At 41.9% G+C, this 17,398-nt stretch overlaps 1 pseudogene; it reads right to left on the bottom strand.

The window, feature by feature from the left end:
- Window positions 1–12,239: 12,239 nt before the first annotated feature.
- Window positions 12,240–14,010, bottom strand: LOC139006304 (small ribosomal subunit protein eS25-like; annotated as a pseudogene).
- Between the last annotated feature and the right edge of the window lie 3,388 nt (window positions 14,011–17,398).

Below are 17,398 nucleotides of genomic sequence, written 5' to 3'. Positions count from 1 at the left end.
GGAGGCGGATGCTGAGCAGCCCGGAGGGCCAGCTGGGGCTCAGCAGTCCCCCGCGGAGGAGCCGAGCTTGGTCCTCCAGGTGGGGGAGGTGGGCCAAGGAGGTTTCTGGGCTCAAGGCCCGTCGTCCTCCGGGGGCTCCGTCCCACCGAGGCGTAGCGCGCTGCTGGCCAGGCGCCGCCTCTCCTCCCGGATTCCAGGGTTCCTCGACCCAGGGAGGAGTGGTGGCGGCCGGGGTGGGGAGGGCGCAGGGCCTGGCCGCCGGGATTCCCTGAAAGCGCCCTGGGCTGCTCTCCGCCGGGCTGCCCGCGCCTCCCTCGGAGAAGGCTGCCGGCCGGCCTCTCAGCCTCCGCTCGGCACTGAGCTCTCCCGTTGCCTCTTCCACAAAATGGGCTCAGAACGAGGATGAAATTAGACGGTGTGTTTGAAGTGTTTATTAAGCGGCCCGACGCAGTAGGCAGGGTAGGGTGCTGGGGAGGTGGTATTGCGAGGACAGGCCGGCCTTCCAGGGGGACCCTGGGGAGGCAGCCCAGAGCGAAGCCCCGCTGGCCAGGCGGCCTGGAGGAGAGGACGATGCTCAGGCTGTGAGTCCAGCTCTGCGCAGCCGCTCTCGGCTCTCGGCCAACGGGCGAGGGCCGCACCGGGCGGTCCCCCGAGGGAGCAGGCGTGAACCGCCAGCCACAGGGGCTTCCCGGCTCCCAGAGCCGCAGAGGTGACGGCCTCCCCTCCTCACGCTGAGCGCCTCCTCTCCAGCGGGAAACACACACGGGGCCTCCCAGGGCGCGAGGGAGAGCAGGTCCCCGCGGGGCGCGCGCAGGCAGCTCCGGGCGCAAAGTCTCGCCGCCTGTCCTGTGCCGGGGACCCCGGGACCCCGGGACTGTACCGAGCGAGGGATCCAGGGGCGCTCCCGCCGGACCTCCATTCCCGAAGATTCTCGGAGCTGAAGCCACAAGCCCCATCATTCTGCCCGAATCGCTGGCAGGAGGTGAGGTCCGTTCCGGGAGGCCGCGGGGCGCTGCGAACGCCGTGACGCCGGCTGAGCCCCGAGACCGGCCCCGCGCTCCCCGCGCTCGCGGAAGCTGCGGCAGGGCCCGCTGTGTGCAAGCGGCTGGGCCCGGGGTTCGGGGGATTGTGTGGGGTTCCCCGCCACACTCCCTCTCCCACAGAAGCTGCGGAGAGAGTGGGAGCGGGGATCGGAGACCCCGGAGCGCCGGGCCTGCGCGGGCGGGACCCTGAGCTGCGGGACTGACTCCTTGTGATCATGTGGCACCGAACAGCGCCCGCAATGGCGCGGGCAAAACAGCAGCAACACGCCTTTTCTTTTGCGATATGTCTCTCCTTGTAGGTTGACTAAAGAATTTCTCACCTTAAACCTAAATGCACCCCTGGCCGGTATGGTTCAGTTGGTTGGGGCGTCATCCCATACACGGAAAAGTCCCGGAATCTCGGGTTCGATTCCCGGTCAGGGTACATACCCAGGTTGCAGGTTCATCCCCAGTTGAGGTGCGTGCAGAATGTTTCTCTCTCATATTGATGTTTCTCTCTCTCTCTCTCTTCCTCTCTCTTTCAAGTCAATAAAAACATTTAGCTTTAAAAAGCTAAAACCATACTTTGCAATAACATCCGGGAGTTGCTGATTGTTTCAGGTTCAGCCTATCGTTTGTTAGCAGGTTCCATGCGGGCAGTTCACTGGCACTTTTCAGACCAGCGTCTGAATGGATTCAGCAGCATTTATCGGGCTTCGACTCTGCCGTGCTTGCGGGGAGCGCTCACAATTTTTAAAAAGCCGGGTCATGGAGATTGGATTGGCTATCAGCGAATTTACCAGCGTAAATAGGAGTCAGTTGGGTTCCCCAAATTTCTCCTTTTGAACAACAAAGACAGTTGGTTTTGATTTCCCAGAATACTCTGGCCCCTTCATCTAGTGCTGTCACCCTCTCCACATCCTCTCCTTCAGCCAATTCCGTTCAGTGCATTCAGGACGGCCATCTCTCAAGTGTCTAATGACATTGCTGCCATGCAAACCATCTACTCAGGTAGCTGCCTCAGGTCTTTGTGTTGACATGTTTAACGCAGGAAACTCTGTCTTTAGAAAACATAGGTTAGAACTTCGGTAGAAGCTGTCATGAAGGATTTCATTTTTTTTTCTTTCTAAGAAACAAGTTCAAAACTGAGGTCTTTCATAGAAACCCTCCTGAGGAAGGGTCAAAAGAGGAAAAATTCTGGGTTGACACTGAACCAAATTTTACTCAAACCCAACGCTGACAAGCTAGATGTGGGAGCAAAACATCTAGTGGGAAACTGAGGCAGAGCAGCAGGAAGCATCAAAGAAAGTGGTGCAGACTCCATTCAGGAAACTGCTCCCTGGGCAGCTGGAGCGGAGCTGCAGCCGGAGCCCGGGAAGGGACCTGCAGACAACTCTGGGGAGGAAGGGAGGTCACGCTCTGTAAACAGTGGCTCCCAACAGCTGTTCTACGAGAGAAAGTGACTGGCTGATGTGTATGTCTTGGGCTACCTAGTGATAACTCCCCAATGCCAGGTTCTCGTGTTAAAGTGTGCTACGTTTATAATCAAGAGCTAGAATGGGCATAATAAAATGCTATTACTGTTTGTTTCACTAAAATTATTTTTCTCTATAAACAAAATGTCATGGCCTTTGAAAACATAGATAGATCTAGCCTATTATAATTTTATAAAACATTTTATAATTCAACTTCAAGTTGAATTGCTTCAAATCATTCCACACAGAGCATATGAACACCTTAAACAGAGGGTGTCCCCCAAAATGTATTCACACTTTGGATGATTATAAAGTCAGGTTTATTAGCATACAGTTCATTTTTAAAATTTAAAAGCATCTACAGAAATGAATGCATGTTTTTTTTTTGTCAACACCTGTTTTCAAACGAATGACCATTCTGGTCCAGGGACTGCTGATAACCCAAAGCAATGGAATTGCAAGCATCAAGAATTATTTCATTTGGTATTTCTGCACCCTCAATTCGTCAACTGTTGCCAGTTTTGTTCCATAAACTTTATCTTTAATGTATCTCCATAAAAAATGTTTAGTGAATAAATATTCTTTGTTCAAAGCTTAGTCTGGCTGAAAAGAAAGAAGCATTAATGGAGCTATCAGTTGTTAAAATGTGTATACCTGTTTTGGGGACACCCTGTATATGTCATATCATCAGCATGCATGCAAGATTCCTGTCTGCATTACAGAACACACTGAGCTCTCACTTCTAGTGACCATCACACAACAAAGATTGTAACAATAATTCTGCTGTCTATCGCTTAAATAAGTTGTACAATTTTTCTGAATTCTAAATTAGTCTGAATTCTAATGGAAGGGGAATTTGAAAAATCATTTCTCTTATTTATACATGCTCTAAAAAATTCAGAAGCTTCACACCTCTAGATATGTCTAGAAATACTGTCAATTTGAAATTGATATATTACATGGAACCATTTCTACTTGAGCAGCTCTAGACCCCAATAAAATGTACAAAATAACACTCAACTTTTTTTAATATTGAAAAGTCTATGAAATTGAATTTATTGCAATAAACAAGTTCATGGTTTATTTTTGTTCACGTTGAAAGCCTAATTTTCTAGACCAGAAGTTTCTACAGCAGATTACTTCTTTTCTGGACAGAGACACAAACAGATTTTGGTAAAACACAAACCAACATTCATGCTGCCGTTTGTCTTCAGATCCAGTGGAGGAGAAGGAGAAGGGTCTCTGGCCAAATAAGGACATGAACATGGAGATCAGACAGAGTGCTACACAATCCGTGGTCTGCTTTGTCTATCAGAAAGCTCAAGACTAAAATTCCTATTCAGTTAGAGCTGAACTATGTCTCTCATCCTGACATAGCATATTGAGGGAGGCTGAGATTTTTAGTCAGAAAAATTGACTTCCAGTTCTGTGTTCACCATTAATCACCCTTCTGAACTATGTGGCAAATGACTTGGTATCTTTAAATCCCTTTTCTCATTAGTAAACCCACTTCACAGGATTGTTATCAGGGTTAAATAAAATAATGTATGTGGAAAGTACTTTCAGATAGAAAAATAGATCCCAAATGTTCTATGTAATTACAAAACACTGGGCCTCCCCTTTCTATAAATCTGTGTTTTTCAAACAGTAGGTTGCAACCTATTAGTAACTAATGAAGTCAGTTCAGTGGATTGTTATCTTTCTTTTTAAAATATATTTTTATTTATTTCAGAGAGGGAGAGATATATATAAACATCAATGATGAGAGAGAATCATTGATCAGCTGCCTTCTGCTCACCCCACACTGGGGATCCAGCATGTGCCCAGACCGGGAATCGAACCTGTAACCTCCTGGTACATAGGTCAATGCTCAACCACTGAGCCACACCCATCAGGCATTATCAGACTTTAAAAATTAAATAAAATTGAAAATATCAGAGTGCATTACGCATAGTGAGGATAAGGGTTGCTTCAGGAAAGTTTTTTAGGTTATATGTGTCCATGTCTAAGAAGTCATAATATTTTTACTTTGGTCGCCTACAAAGTTTTGAAAACACTGTTCTGAATGTGCATGATCTTTATCTATTTTAAACCTTTTTTGGTTTAAATGTCTTATTCAGTATGTGCCTTTACTGGAAACCAACTCAATCCTATTTGGAGGGAGAAAGTTGAGCTAGAAATGAAAGAGAAATTGGGGGAGGGAGGAGAAGGGAGCTCGTGTCAAATACTTTTACATCCGGATATGATTGTTGAGCTCTTACTTCTCAGCCTCAAACCCACCCTTCAGAGCTCTCCTTTACGATGTGGGAGCTGAGCTGAGACTGAAAACTAGTACATTTCTCATTTGACAACTTGCTACTGGTTGGGATTTGTAGGAGGCACTAGAGGGAGGCTTGGAAGCTGAAGGCTGGGGGAAGGACTTGTTTCTTTCTTTCAGCTTCCTGTTCCCTCCAGGGAGAGCCTGGCAGTGCTTCTGGTAGTGGCAGTTTACTCCATTAGCAGCACAAAGTTCACATTCGTTTTATATCACAAAGTTTGGGAACATACTATTTCTTATGTTGTGTTTATTTTAAAGTCATATATATATATACATATATATATATATATTCACATAATGTGTCATTTTATAATAAATGTATGGAGGAAAATGCAGCTAAGGTAAATGTCCTCATATGTATCCAAACCCTTTGGTCACATCACAAATCACAGCCTAGTGGATCTGTTCATTCTCTCTTTCAGGACTCCCTCAGTCTGTGTCCTCCTCTGCTTCCTCTTGGCCCCGGCTTTTCCAAACACTCTCTTGCTTCCTCACCAGGTCCCTGCAACAGCCTAACTGGTCTCATCTCTAGCACCATCTTCCCCAGGCCACCCCCACACTTCACTTAGGCCAGAGAGAGCTATTTCTGTATGTGGATATGATCAGTGCCTCTCCAGTACCTAAAACTGGTCAGTAGCCTCCATAGTCTGAAGGGTCAAGTCAAATTCCCCAGCCTGGACTCTCAGGCCTCTGCCTTCTTGAGCCCAGACATGCAGGTCCTGAAGCCCAGTGTACGGCCACTAAACAATGTTCTTTTGCCTCTAGCTGGACGAGCCCACCAACTTATACTTCCTATGTTATCCTTCCTTCGTTCTTTTCTTCCATTATTCTTTACATTAACATTTATGGAGTAATAGCTATGCTGGGCTTCGGATCTTCTAATCAAGTCTGCTACCTCATCAGTCATTGGATGTTCTCCAGGAAACATCCCAACGTCCGCATGTCCCTCCGTGGTAGCTAGTTTCCAAGACAGCCCCCAATGGAGCATGCCTCTTAGTATCCACATCTGTGTAGTCCCTATCCATGTGAAATCTGGGTTGGGGCTGTGACTCATTTCAACCAGGAAACTGAAGCAAAACTGATGCTGTGCTGGTTCTGGGCCAAACACTTAGGAAGACCCATGTGTGTGCTTGGGGGAGCCCCAGACTACATGTCAAAACCCCAACCACCGTGCTGGAAAGACTACACGGAGTGCCACATGAAGAGGCTGCATGGAGAGGAGAGGCTCTAAGAAAACATGGGGAGGGAGAAAGGCCCACCAACCCAGGGTCCCAGATGAGCCTCCGGAAAACTCCAGCCACAGTCACCATCTTACTGCAGGACATGAGACCAACAGAACTGCCCAGTCAATCCACAAAAGTGAAAAAAAAATGAGCCCCTAAGTTTGGGGGTGGTTTGCTCTGAGGCACAAATAACTGAAATGCCCCTTCACCACACCATGCTCTCACTCTTTCCCCCCATAGCACCTTTCCCATCCATACCTTTACTACATTCCTCATCAAATTTTGTCTGTCTCCCCTAACAGTAAGTTGCATAAGGGCAACAATTGCATTCTATTTATTTTTTACCTAAAAAGATTCAGTATAGAAAATAGAAACCACTTGAGGCATTTCAAGTAAATGGTGATTTGATATTTACAAAATCACTGAAAAGCATGCCGCCGGCTAGACTTTTGGGCTCAAGGTCGTGTCACCATGGTTGTAATACAGAGGTCTGGAAACTGCTGGGCTACCACTGCTATCCCACATCCAAGAAGATGATGGTAAAAATATTTCCCAAAAGCAAAATCCAAGGGTAGAGCTGAACTGTAACATTCTCACTTTGTCTGTGAATTTCATATCTTCTACACTGTCATGAAAGTCGATAGGCAAATACAAAATTCATTTTAGATGTTAACCTTTTTACCTGTTTCGCAAATGCAACCAATTTCTGCAGAAGTAAGGAAGTTGCTTTTTCAAAACCAGTGCAGTAGCTGATTCTGGAAAGTATGCATAGAGTATGTTTAAAGAAAATAAATTGGCCACAAAGTCTATATTCTTGAAAATAGTCACAATGAAGGCCATATTGACAGGTAAACTCTATGGCTTCACTTTGAACTTTGTTTAACCTTGGAGATTAAATAAAATCACTTCATGCATACTATTTATTTATCCAAGCTATCACTTACAGTGCCACATAGCTGTCTTTTGAGATGAGAAGTGGGAGCAGAAACCAGAAATAGGAACTCAAGACTTCTGGTTTCTTTACTTAGTTCAGCCACTCACTATAAAGATGGATTAAGATCGTTTTCACCTTTGTTTTTTTCACCATTTATAAAATGCAGGAATGATAGGGTAACCACACAATGCTGACAAAATATTGGGTGAGCTCTCATCCATCCCATTATCCTCATACACTGTATACTGAATCTCTGAGCCCCACAGGGCTCATGAGCAGTTACAAAGCACATCGCTCACATGATTAGTTTAGCTTTTCATAAAAAGCATGAGCAGGGCCCAACTGGTGTGGTTTAGTGGTTGAGCATCGACCTATGAACCAGGAGGTCACAGATTGATTCCCAGTCAGTGTGGGAGGCAGCCTATCAATGATTCTCTCTCATCATTGTTGTTCCTATCCCCCCCTCCCATCCTCTCTATGAAATCAATAAAAACATATATTTTTTAAAAATTACTGAAGGGTCCCAGGTTCAATTCTGGTCAAGGGCACATGCCCGGATTGCCAGTTTGATCCCCAGTGTGGAGCGTGCAGCCCTTCAATACCTTTACTAGATTCCTAATCCAGAAGGCAAAATGATTCTCTCTCATCATTGATGTTTTTATTTTTCTCTCCCTTTCCCTTCCTCTCTAAAGTCAATAAAAAAATATATTTTAAAAAAACACACATGACTAGGATTTTAAAAAAGAAGTTGATTATAGTAGGTGAATTTTAGGGGGATTTTTTGTGTGGAATTGTGTTATTTGCTTCCATTGCTGTTGTTGAGATCTTGTGATTTTTTTTTATGAGTTGATTTATAGTCTTTTTTAAAAGGCTAGACAAAACTATAACCAAATATTAATGATAGATAACTCTGGGGAGTGGAATCAGGCATCTTTCCTTTATGTTTTACTTTATGTTCTTATGAATTGTTTATATTTTTACAGTGGGAGTATAGCATTTTCAAAATTAACAATAAAAGTTCTAAAATGTTATCAAAGATTAACTCTGAATAGAGGGTTTCGGATGATTTTTACATTTTTTTTCTTATTTGAGCTTCTTGAGAAAAAAATGTGCATGCTTTAAAAGAACATTGGCTACATTGTTGTCACTTTTCCTACAGAAAGTGCAGCAAGTGTACTAAGTTACAACTCAGCGTGCTCTTAGAAGTTGGTAAAACCTTCTGCACCTCATTAATCATTGGTAGATCTGAGGAACCTCCGCAAACCAGAAATAATGGTGCGGGGTCACACTGCACCGTACCTGGGGAGGCGTCTGACTTAGGATCCATCAGGCCGGACAGTTCAAGGTCAGACTGGGAAGGGGATGAGAAGTCTTCCTGGGACACTGCCCATTCTTTTGTGGCTGTCAGAACGTGGCCAGAGAATGCCAGGGACCGAACGTGTTGCCTTTGTTTTGGGAACTTTATATGATGTGATCCCTTATTGTGTTTTTCTGTTTGTTTTTATCCCATAAACTTGAATGGACTGCTTACTATTTACCAGGCCCTGTGCTGATAGAAAGAGGCAAAGTATAGGTTTCCTACCCTCAGGAAGTTCATCATCAAAAGCAAGACTCAGACAAGTAACAGGGTACATTGCAATATAGGAACCTAAGTGATATATCTTGGTTTATACAAAGTGCTCAAAAAATATAGAGGAAGGAAAAACCAAGTCTGGGGGATTCAGGAAAATTGTAGCAGAGTTTGAAGTAAACAGTCCAAGGAGAGGGGCCAGGAGAGGGAGTTGGTGCCAAAGAACCGCTAGGCAAAGACCTGGAGGCCAGAAAGAGCGTGGAGAAAGGACACATGCAGTTCCTGCGTTTACCACATTGCTGCCATCAAGTGACCACACAGTGGTTTAAAACAACACACATTTATTCTCTTGTAGTTCTGGTGGTCAGAAGTTTGAAATCAGGGGGTCGGCAGGGCGGTGTTACTTCTGGAGACTTCGGGGTGAGTCTGCGTCCTGCCTTCCCAGCTTCTGGAGGCCACCTGCATCCCTTCGCCCCACCCTTTCTCCCATCACTCCAGCCTCTTGCTTTCATAGTCTGAGGTCAAATCCTCCTCTTCCTCCCCCTTGTAAGGACACTTGTGATGACATTGGGCCCACCCAGATAATCCAGGATAATGTTCCCATCTGAAGATCTGTAATCTAATCATATCTGCAAAGTCCCTTTGGCCCCAAAAGGCAACATTTACAGGTTCCAGGGATTAGAACCTGGAGATGGTTAGAGCCATTCCTTAGCCCGCCACTGTCACCCTGAGACTTTTACACCCTAATTCATCCACCTGGACAGCTCTTCTCCCTTGGGTCAGTTTAAGTGGCTCCTTTGCAGTTACGATGTAAACCTGGGCAGTTTACTGAATGTCTCCCACTTCAGTCTCCTTATCTGGGATATGGGGTTAATAACAGACCCAGCCTGTTAGGTTTTTGTGAAGAGAAAATGAGTTAATGTATGGAAAGCAGCACTTGGAGTATAAAAAGCTCCAACGTAAAAGGCCTGTTGCTGTCATTGCTCTTGTTACCCAGGTCTCTATGCCAGTATCACCTCTGCAAAAATACCTTTCCTAGCCACCCTATCTGAAGTAGTCCCTCTAGTAATTCTCTACATACCACCGTTTCTTTCTTTCTTTTTTGTTTTTCATAATCATGGTCACAGTCTCAACATTATTTTCTATGTGGTGTGTACTTCACTTACTGTTTTTCCTCCACTTCCTTCACTACAATGTAAGCACCATTTACCACTGGTTCTTCAGCGCCCAGCATGAGGCTTGGCACGTGGTAGGCTTGCACTAAGCACCTGTTGAATGAACAAATCAAACGCCCTAGTCCTGCATCAACCAATAGAGTAGCCACTAGCCACACATGGCTGCTGAGCACCTAAAATGTGGCGATTCCAAACTGAGATGTCCTGAAAGTGCAGAATACACATCAAATTTTGAAGACTCAGCATGAAACAAATAACATTAAATATCTCATTAATAATTTTCATATTGTTTACACATTTAAATAATAATTTAGATATGTTGGGTGAAATGAAATATATTAGCATCAATTACTAAAAAATTTAAATTACATATGTGATTCAGTTTATAGCACTGCCCTCGAAAGCCCTTACAGCATGTGCTCTAAAGGTTAGGCTGCGGTTTGAATCGTCGTCCACCTTTTACTAGTTGTGTGACCTCAGGCAAATTACTTCTTTCAAAAAAAGTTATCTATCATTAGCTAAGTTCCAAAGAAAAAAATTATTTTTTGTCAGAGTTGTGCAGAGCTTTATAAGTGTTTTCAAGTAGGACAAAAAAGAATAATATGAATAAAATTTTAGAAGATACTTAATAGTGATTGATGGTGGGGCTTTCATGTCTAGTAATGTCTGTTTCTGATGGTTTGTAGTTTTCTCAATGACTGTGACATTTGGAAGAAAAATATCAATATATTTTAAAAATAAATCAATAGAAGTTTATCAAAATTCCCTAAATTTGTTTCTTATAAATGCCAGTTTTCAAACCTGAAACTAAAGACTCTGCCCAGAGGGTTTGTAAGGCATGGACATCACAGCTCATATCAGCTCTGCCAAAGGGCCACCATTCATGAAAGCCTACTGCATCCCACTCCTCCCCTCTTCCCTGGCCTCCAGTTCTGGGACGAGCTAAGCCAAACAAATGTCCAGGGAACTATCTAAAGAATTGTTACACTTCTTTTCCAAATATTTCTTTTTTTTTATTCTGACTTTTCCCTAGTTGTTTTATCAATGTTATAATACACAACATAGTGTCTTGTGCTTAGCGGGTGCTCAGTAAATAGGAAATGACTCATTAAAAGAATGAACACATAAATGAATTTAATATAACTAACGTCTCCTTCTTCCATCTTATTGTTTATGCTTCTCACTGTTTTCATTATTAATTTATAATTTTTTCAACATATTTGCTTCCTTCTTTCTTTTCTCTCCCTGATGCCATTATCCATGGATTTCTTTATGCTTTTTATTTTATCTACCACTTTTTCTTTCTGATCCTCTTTAATATAGCTCCTGACTAAACTTAGGAGTCCTGCAATTCTGGCTGCTACAAAAATGTTTTCAAAACAACTTTGTATTTGTATAGCACACTATCATTTATCTCAGAAAGAGGAACTATATACATATTGATAATATAACTAACAAACCAGAATGTAGACTACTCCATGGGACAAACAAACCTGTTTTCTTCAACAAATAAATTGTAAGATTAAAAGTAAACAAAGAGATTGAAGGACAATATCTACTATAGATTAATAAAACCATTAGAAACATATCACCCAATCTTAATTTATAAACTTCTTTGTATTTTAGTATAAACAAACAAAACTATAAAATAAAAACATTTAAAAGACTTATGAGACAATTGTAACTTTGAACACAAACTAGATATTTAATGATATTAAGGAATAATTGCTATTTTTATTGCAGTATGATTGACATACATTATATATTAGTTACAGGTGTACAACTTAATGATTCAGTATTTATATATAATGCAAAAATTATCACCACGATAAGTCCAGTTAAAATTCATCACATACGTAGTTATAAAAATTTGTTTCTTGTAGGTAATGAGAACTTCAAGATCTACTATCCTGGCTACTCAAAAATGCAATATAGTATTATAAATTATAGTCACCATGCTGTATATTATAATCCCAAATCTTACTCATTTTATAACTGGAAATTTGTACCTTTTTATCCCCTTCTCCCGTTTTGCCCACATCCACCCCCAGCTCAGGCAAACATCCATCCATGTTGTCACAAATGCCAAGATTTGCTTCTTGTTATGGCTGAATAATATTCCATTATATATATTCCATATATATCACATCTTCTTTATCCATTCATCCATTGATGAACATTTAGATTGCTTCCATATCTTGGCTATCCTATATAATAAAAGCATAGTATGCAAATTGTCTCCTCGACCGGAGTTCTTCCACGAGTTTGACCAGGGGGCAGGGCCAGGGCCAGTCAGGGGAAGGGATGGAGTACCCTGCCAGCAGCCTGCAGCCTGCAGCCGCTAGGGACCCTACCAGTGCACGAATTTCATGCACTGGGCCCCTAGTTGTAAATAATGCTACAATGAGCATGAGGGTGCATATATCTTTTCAAATTAGTGTTTTTGTTTTCTTTGGATACATACCCAGAAATGGGATTGCTGAGTAATGTGGTAATTCTATTTTTATTTTGTAGGGCCTCCATACTGTTTTCCATAATGGCTGTACTAAGCTACATTCCCACCAACAATGCACAAGGGTTCCCTAACTTCACCAACACTTTTGTGTGCAAACAGCAATGTTTAGTTGTACAATCAACATTTTTTATTTCTTCTCTTTTTTAAAATAACATTTTATTTTTCAAAATGCACAGTTGGTGAGACCTGTTGTTCATACATCGTCATCAACAGCTGAGGCATCCCCTCCTTCGGTATTTCTGGTGTAAATTATTTGAGCTCTATGCTTGGAAACTTGCCCTGGCCAAGGAGCCACAAATCTTCCGTCTCTTAGAGACAACAGCTGAGGTTATAAGCTTGTAGCTGGGAACTTCCTTACAGAGCTTGTCATATGTTGCTTTGTCAAACAAGACCAGGTTATTGAGCTTGTCTCAAACTTTGTCTTTGGACCACTTCTTCTTTTTGGCCTTGCCCCCAGATTTGTTCACTGGATCTTTGTCTTTCTTGGCCAAGTTTCCAGTATCTTTCTGCTTATTGTCGTCCTTGGGTGGCACAGGGAAACTCGGAGAGCGGCTGCTACCATTACTACCTAGGTAAGATCTTAGGCAAAAGGGCTATTTCTTGTCTTTTTTATAATAGCCATTCTGACAGGTGTGAGGTGATGTCTCATAGTGGTTTTAATTTGCATTTGGCCCTAACTGGTTTGACTCAGTGGATAAAGTGTCAGGTTCTATTCCAGTCAAGGGTACATGCTCGGGTTGCAGGCTCCATCCCCAGTGGCGGGCGTGCCGGAGGCAGCTGACCAATGTTTCTCTCCCATCATTGATGTTTCTGTCTCTCCCACTCCTTCCTCTCTGAAATCAATAAAAAGTATATATATATTTAATTTGCATTTGCCTGATGATTTGTGATACTGAGTACCTTTTCATATGTCTGTTGGCCATCTATATGTCCTCTTTGGAGAAGTGTCTATTCAGGTCTTTTGCCCATTTTTAAATTAGATTGTTTGATTTTTTACTATTGAGTTGTGGGAGTTCTTTATATATTTTGGATATTAACTTTTTATCAGATATATGATTTCCAAATATTTTTTTTCCTATTCAGTCTTTTCATTTTGTTTATGGTTTCCTTGGCTGCACAGAGGTTCTGTTTTTAAGGTATGATAATGGTAAAAGTGCCCATATCTTTTAATGATACACTCTAAAATATTTAGAAATAAATGGATATGATATTTGGCATTTTATTAGAATATTGGAGAGATGTAAATGAAGTAAGATTGGCAGTGAGTTTGTCAGTATTATGTCCGGGTGATGAGTACAAGGACTTTGTTAGTCCATTTGTCTTTTGAATGTCCTTAAAATTTGTCATAATAAAAAGTAAAACATAAAATAATTGTTTATTGCAAATAAATGTAATTATAGAAAATTTGAGAAATGTAGAAGAGTAAGAAAAAGGAAAAAAAAATGCCCCTAATGCCCTAGCTGGTTTGGCTCAGTGGATAGACAGTTGGCCTATGGACTAAAGCCGTGGTAGGCTAACTGTGGCTCGCAAGCAACATGTGGCTCTTTGGCCCCTTGAGTGTGGCTCTTCCTAAGCCTTAGGAGCACCCTAATTAAGTTAATAACAATGTACCTACCTATATAGTTTAAGTTTAAAAAATTTGGCTCTCAAAAGAAATTTCAATCGTTGTACTGTTGATATTTGGCTCTGTTGACTAATGAGTTTGCCGACCACTGGGGGTCCTGGGCTTGATTTGTCAAGGGTACCTACCTCGGTTGCAGGTTCAATCAGGATGCGCATGCGGGAGACAACCAATCAATGTGTCTTTTTCACATCGATGTTTCTCTCTCTGTCTCTCCTCCTCCCTTTCACTCTCTCTTAAAAAAAAAAAAATCAATAGAAAAATAGCCTCGTGTGAGGATTAACAAAAAAATAAATTAAATAAATGCCCCTAATAACACCGCAGTGATTATTTCTTAATCATTTGTATTTTGGTATGTTTTCTTTCAGTCTGTGTTCTATGCACACACATATATAAATACATGTGTGTACCAATGGCTATTTTAAAGCATGACCACACATTTTTGACAGTCCTCCCATAAAAAAATGGAGTCTATGTCTTCCCTCCTTGAATCTGGATGAGTGTATAGCTGCTTGGCCCAATTTAATATGGTGGAAGTGACTCAATGTGATTAAAGGCCGTGCTCTTGGGACCTTGAGCCACCCTGTAAGAAGTCTGACTACCCTGTGGCCTTTACGCTGTGAGGAAGCTACATGTAGAGACCAAGTGTAGAGAATCCCATTGAGAGCTCCAGATGAGCCTAGTCTTTGAGTCATCTCAGAAAAGGTGCCAGATTCATGAATAAAGATGCCTCCACGTGATTCCAGCCCCCAGCCATTCAGGAATTCTTAGCTGAGGCTTCAGACATAGTGGACAAACGAAAGTTACTGCCTGGCCAGTGTGGCTCAGTGGCTGAGTGTAGATCTATGAACCAGGAGGTCATGGTTCGATTCTGGTCAGGGCACATGCCCAGGCTGCAGGCTCAATCCCAGTGGGGGTCATGCGGGAGGCAGCCAATCAGTGATTCTCTCTCATCATTGATATTTCCATCCCCCCCCCTTCCTCTCTGAAATCAATAATAAAAATATATTTTTAAAAAAGAAAGTTACTATTCCCTGTTTGAATTGCTGGCCCACAGAATCCATTAACACATTAAAACAGTTACTTGAGCTTTGAGGTAGTTTGCCACCCAGTAATAAATGGTAGGAACAGAATTTGGTACTTGGAAAGAGGCTGCTGCCTTAAAAATGGCCAAAACATGTGGTATTTGTTTGGGGACTGGATGACAAGCCAGACAGGCATTGGGAAAGCTGATGGTAAAAAAAGTGAGGGAAATGTTATCAGAAGCTGAGGAAAGAAGATATTTGTTATGTATTGGCAGAGCTTTTGGCAACACTGTCATCTGAGGTCATGTGGAAAATAGGAAATGTACTTAATAAATTTAGTAATCTGGACAGGGTATTAAAGGTGCCACCAACTTATTCTACCTGACTATATAAAATGTGAAAGGATAAAGATTAACTAAAGAATGCACCCTTCAGTTTTTAAGTATAATTAAGAGGAAATGTAATCATGGTCGGTGTGGCTTAGTTGGTTGAGCATCATCCCGTGCACCTAAAGATTGCTGGTTTGATTCCCTGTCAGGGCACATGCCCATGTTGCAAGCCCGGTCCCCGGGGTTGGGGTGTGTACCAGGAGCAACCGATTAAGTAAAGGATTTTCAAAATAAGAGAAGACCTCTGAGCAAAGATCAAATCCAGGGCACTATCAAGAAAATATGTTTTCAGAATAAAAATGAGCCCAAAGGTATGACTTTAAGCCCTTTGTTAGGACCTAAGAAAAGTATAGAAAGAATCTTTCAACCAGATAAAGTCTTTTTAAGGGAAGAAAATTGTTTCTTCTACCCTCCCTAACTAACAAAAGATAGATTAACAGGAGAAAAAAATTTTGTTAATATTTTACCTGCATGGGGATTCACAAAAAATAAGTGAAACTCAAAGTGACTAGACTCAGGGTCTTACCCACCATTTTAACAAAGGAAAGAGGGTTTAGGCTTCAAGAGATAATAAATTGTGGGGAAGTGACTAGAAAACATATGATGGAGATTAAGATTATTTTAGTAAGGTTTGTTTATGCAGACGCATCTTAGTGTTGACTCTCCATCTTTGGTGATATAAGAGTTGCTTGCTTCTTCCTGCTACAGGAGAGGGGAGGTGCCTTTGCAAAAGGAAATGTGTGCCCTTTTAGGCAGGAAAACGGAGGGTAAAGCACTACCCCTGGATCTGCTGACTTTCAGTTCAAAATAATTTCTATGCCTAAGTGGCATATTTTAAGATGGCATATTTTGCACCTTTCAGCCTTCTAAGGATTTTAGGGCAATACAATCTCTATTAAACAATAGGGCTTCTAAAAATCTTAAAGGTGTTGTTGCACAGAAGCTACATGGGGGCTTGAGTAGAAGGCTTATATCTGATTTGTGGGTAGTTTTAGCTAATGGAATGGATTTCTACAAATTGAAACATAAAAAGGAATTGTAACAGCTTGAATTAAAAGGAACAGAAGCAGCACAAAATGAAATGAGGCCTTTGGCTCCCCAAATGTCTGGGCAGAAATCGACTTTAAATATTGCAAACATTGGCTATCTTTTATGGGAAATGGAATGTGACTCAGAGAATTGGAACAAAGACCTACAGGGTAGAGGGAAAAGTCCCAGATAGTGTCTCCCTGGGAGCAGAGCAAAGTCTTAATCAATAAATGGGTCATATATGCTGAGATGGATTTCAGAATTAATGTAAACCAATGACTGCTGTGTTTCTGTTTTCTCCACTTTAGGATAGGAGTATCTATAGCAGTTATCCTACACTTGTCCCAGCACTGTATGTTGGGTTTATTTGAGGAAGGAATGGCCGAAAATTTTTCTCTAATTCATGAGTTTTCAGATTAAGTGGAACCAAACCCAAGGAACTTAACTCAAGGAGCCTAACATGCACCTGGACTTGATCTACATTGTGAGATCCTGGACCCTGAGCCTACACCTCAGCTCAATGCCTTAAAGAGATGAAGCTTCAGGAGGAGAGAACTTGGATGTGGAGGAATGTAAATCATTTGTGGGCATGAAATTAACTGCAAAAGCTTGAATTCTTTATGTGTTAAGGATAACAATTTTCTGTCATTTTAGGAGCAAATACTTTTTTGTTCTTTTTTCAAGGCTACCGTACTGTGAAGAAGCCCAAGCCACGTGAAAAGAAATGGTGATTAACAATCCGAAATGAGCCCAACTTTTGACTCATTTTACTTAGGCACCAAAGAAATGAGTAAAGAAACCTCTAGAATAGATGATTTCTATACCAGACACTCAAGCGGGCCCAGGTTGGGGATTAGCCCTCTTCCTAATTGAGGATCCAGACATTGTAGAATGGAGACAAGTCATTCTTGCTGTACCTTGTCCAGATTCCTGACCCGCAGAATCCATAAACATAATGAAATGCTTGCTGTATGACACTAAGTTTGGGGTCATTTTTTAATACAGTAACAAAAACACAGCTATATTAGTTTCCCATGGCCACTGTAAGAAATTATCACAAATTCCATTACTTAAAATAATGAAAATTTATTCTCTCACAGTTT

The sequence above is a fragment of the Myotis yumanensis genome, unplaced genomic scaffold (assembly GCF_028538775.1).
Source record: "Myotis yumanensis isolate MYYU_CA2020_CCGP unplaced genomic scaffold, mMyoYum1.0.hap1 SCAF_3, whole genome shotgun sequence".
In the NCBI taxonomy this organism is placed as follows: domain Eukaryota; kingdom Metazoa; phylum Chordata; class Mammalia; order Chiroptera; family Vespertilionidae; genus Myotis; species Myotis yumanensis.
Note: the sequence above shows the minus strand (reverse complement) of the source record. Positions and strands in the feature narration are given on the sequence as shown.